This window comes from Hesperophylax consimilis, chromosome 21, assembly GCF_061612785.1.
Source record: "Hesperophylax consimilis isolate HC1 chromosome 21, BYU_Hcon_1.0, whole genome shotgun sequence".
Classification (NCBI taxonomy): domain Eukaryota; kingdom Metazoa; phylum Arthropoda; class Insecta; order Trichoptera; family Limnephilidae; genus Hesperophylax; species Hesperophylax consimilis.
In genome coordinates this window covers 7,916,127-7,920,245 of record NC_142856.1, presented here as the reverse complement: position 1 = coordinate 7,920,245, position 4,119 = coordinate 7,916,127, and the positions used below count along the sequence as shown (strand labels likewise).

The window sequence follows — 4,119 nt, the reverse complement described above, 5'->3', positions numbered from 1 at the left end:
GGACATAGAGAGACGTAAACACTAGACTGGGTGGGTGGATATTGATACTTTCATTTCATACACTTTATTCACCTTCACCTGTTGTGTTGTGTAACCCAGTGTGTCTGTTTGTTTGTAGGTGATAACTGCACGGTGGTGGACACGGGAAGGGCGGGAGTGTGCAGTCGATTCGCCAACTGCCAGACAGCGAAGGAGGCCGCCAGTAAAGGCATTTTGCCACAGGTAATGTTCCTCCTTTTAAGTGAATCTTAAATTACAACTTTTTATACTTACGGCAACTTGATTCCTGCTATAATAAAAAATTAAACCACCAATAAACAAACTGTTTAAAAAAATTCTCTTTCTGGCCGTTTTTCCTAAAACACTTTCCATAAAAACAAGGAGTGTCCGGAGACAACAACAATTTTTTTTATTTTAAATATGGGGCCGTTCAAGTATTATGTAAGCACTATAGGGGGGCAGGGGGGTCTTCGCTTTGCTTATTTTTGATGACATGGGGGGTGGGGGGGTCGAGATAGTGATTACGTCAGCACTGCTCAGCAGTAGTTATTTTTTTTTACACATTGGCAACCCACACATTGTCTATGTTTGAAAATCGAATACATATTCGGGGATTCCCACAAATAATTAATACGTTTAGGTACTCGCTTAGAAGCGAATGGGGGAATTACCGCGCGCTACTCATTTGTCATAATTTCTTCCATCAATCTATTGTTTCGTTTCAGTACGATTGACGCAGGGGGGTATAACTCCGAGAAAAAAGTGGGTCAGAAAAAAAAGACACGGTAATCTCTATGGGTGACTTGTGACGTATATTTTCCACAAACCAATACGAACTTCATGCATGTTTATAGGCCGCTGTCACGAACTTCATGCATGTTTATAGGCCGCTGTCATTGGCCGATTTTAGGCTAGCCAATGGGTTGGCTCCGAATGAGAATTATATTGTCTATGGTTACGCCTTTTTTATAGTTTCTATCCTAAGTCGATGGTGAGTATGTGTAGTAGTGACGTATATTTTTCAGTTACTGACTTTTATCTATGGCAAACATTAGGACCCATGGGCTCAGTCAGGCTCAGTACTAAAAACCCGAAGATATTGATCTAGTGTGTGGTTCATTTATGGATTGACGATTTGACGTGTTGTAAGCAAATCAAAGCAAGTAAAAATATTTGTGTTACCATTGATCCTATTTCGCCAAAGTTGAATTGTTTATGATGTCGTTTCAAATAGATAAATCCAAGTTATACCAAAAATTGTTCGAAAGTCTAAAAAAATCTCATACAAATACAAAAGTACAAAATGTACAGAAGTTAGTTAACGAAGTGTGGCGTAATTATAAGTTACAAGCAAAGTCCGACAAGGAACTTGATATTATTGTCTCTAAGAGAATTGAAGAAGAATTGCAAGCAGCGACTAAGAATAAATCCAATCTACTAGGTTTTTTTTCAAAGGTGAGTGATAAATTAAATTAAACATATTAAATGTACTCACTAAAGTGTGTATGTAACGACCCTTTTTGGTCACACCTTTATATTTTTGTAGCTTAACCTTCCCATACCCGCGCATTAAATTACGTTTGGCTTATTATTTTTTAAGAAAAGACGTCAGTGCTACGGGCTAGTTGCATAATTCATGACTAATTTCATTTCGGTGCGGAGCTAGCGTTCGTGCATACAACACATGTAGTCGTACACGACACCGATCGGTCTGTTAGACCGATACGAGTACAGGTGTCACAGCTTTCGCTAAGTAATTTGTATGTACAATCTATAGGTAGTTCTTATTTTTTCGTATTATTATTCAATGTATATTAAATTTATAATTAGTTTTAGAGAACATTGTATATCTTCAAAATGAACGAGAAACGTATGAGAAGGTTTTCGGAAGAGGATGACTTTGATTCCAACTATAGAGATGAAATAAAAGAATGTTATTTGCGAATAAAAACAAATATTTTCTATCAAACTCTGTTTGATATGTTTTAACACATTCTCAACCACAAGTAAACTTAATTTGGTGATAATATGTTACTTAAACCATTCTAAAATGGACCTAGGAATCTTGGTTTCACAGACCGTGCGCGGGTATACGTGTTACATTATTTGACACGGGTATACGAAGGTTCATAAGAGAACCATTATCAGTAGGTACCTATAGTATGTTTTAATTTTTAGGCAACCTGTAAGCCTGCAGAAAAAAGACAAATTATACAGCCAGCTTCAAATTCTAAAGAACAGAAAGAAGACGATTTAAAATCCGGAGTGGAATCACAACAACAATGCGAAAGCACAGAAAATATAGATAAACAGCCGAGAGCAAAACCATCTCAGGAAATTATGAAAGATAAGATTTTTCTACTCGATAAAAATCTGAATGTTTTGTATTCTGCCAGAGATACTATGCCAAGCCGTGAAGTTGATAAACAGATCATTAAGTTGCGTGAAGAATTAAAAACAGCGAAACAGTCTTTAAACAGGAAGATTCAAAACGCAGTTGCCCAGAAGAAACACAGAGATGGTATGAAAAGAAAGTTAGAAGATATTTGTCATGAAAATCCAGAAAAAAAAAAAAACTATCCTTGAGGGATTCAGTGGGACGTCCTAGCCTAGAAAACGATCAACCATTACTATTGAAAACAATTGCGGATATTGCTTTATTTGGGAGTGCAGCAGATGATAGAAGACGAACGGAATCTATTCGCAGTGTAAAAACTCTTGATGAACTCACACAAGAATTACGTAAAATAGGATTTGACATTAGTCGAAGTGGGACATGTCTTCGTTTGATTCCCAGAAAATCTAATTCTGCAGAGGGACGAAGACATGTATCGACAGTCCCTGTTAAGCTCACTCGGGCTCAGACTGATCACCACAAACTCCACTTAGATAGCAATTTCGCTGAAACATCAATCCATTATTTGGAGAACATAGCATCCATACTTGGACCAGATCAAGTATTTTTCATATCTCAAGATGATAAAGCTCGCGTCCCTATTGGTGTAACTGCGGCAAATAAGCAAGCACCTCTTCTAATGCACATGGAATATAGAATCAAATGCCTGATCACGACTGGGTAATCGCTGAGCGGCATAAATTAATACCATCAGTTTATGCTGGTATCAAAATCAATTCCAGTATGCTAGGACAACCGCAAGCCGTTGGATATTCTGGACCAACATACATCGCGATTCGAAGTGGAAAGCATAGTTCATCTACTGCTAATACTCATGCTCAGGATTTCGAGACGCTTCTCGAACTTGAAGAGTTTCAAGCATTAGCTAAAACGGACCATGGATTGGTAAAACCAGTGGGAGTCATGACGGTTGATGGAGGGCCAGATGAAAATCCGCGCTATCAAAAAGTTATAGGGTTTGCTATACAACACTTTAAGCGATATAATCTCGATGCATTATTTTTAGCTACCAATGCTCCTTGCAGAAGTGCATATAACAGAGTAGAGCGCAGAATGGCTCCTCTAAGTCAGGAACTGGCTGGTTTGATATTACCTCATGACCATTTTGGGTCTCATTTGGATGAATGTGGCGTTACAATTAATGAGCATTTGGAAAGATCCAATTTCGAGTTTGCAGGAAATGTGTTAGCTGAGATATGGAGTTCAATGGAAATTGATGGCTATCATGTTACTGCAAAATATGTTGGGCCGGGCGAACAAGATCTTCCTGATTTTCCAGACATTAAATGGTATTCAGAACATGTGCGTGAAAGCCAATACTTACTTCAAATTGTAAAATGTAGAAACTCTGAATGCTGTCGTCCAAGAAGTGGCCTATTTAGATTACTAGACAACAGGTTTCTTCCACCACCAGTAAAAGTAAAACAAACAGTTGATGACTTGGTTTTGGATGATGGAGGGCAATTTCTCAATCTTCCAGTCAATTTAGTTCTACGCTTAAATTCTTCACTCAAAGATTTCCTACAAATGCCCTACGATTATTTTTGTCCGACGGTAAAATTGAAGCTAACAAGTCGAACATGCGTGTGGTCTTTATCATGCTTCAGTCAAGTCACTCAATCGTCACATCGAGAAGATCCATAAAAAAGTAAACACGCACACCTATCTGAAAGTTAGGCCTATAAGAGTGGCTGCTCGTCGTG

General features: G+C 38.1%; 1 pseudogene; it reads left to right on the top strand.

The window, feature by feature from the left end:
- Window positions 1-1,218: 1,218 nt before the first annotated feature.
- Window positions 1,219-3,605, top strand: LOC149413577 (uncharacterized; annotated as a pseudogene).
- Window positions 3,606-4,119: the final 514 nt, after the last annotated feature.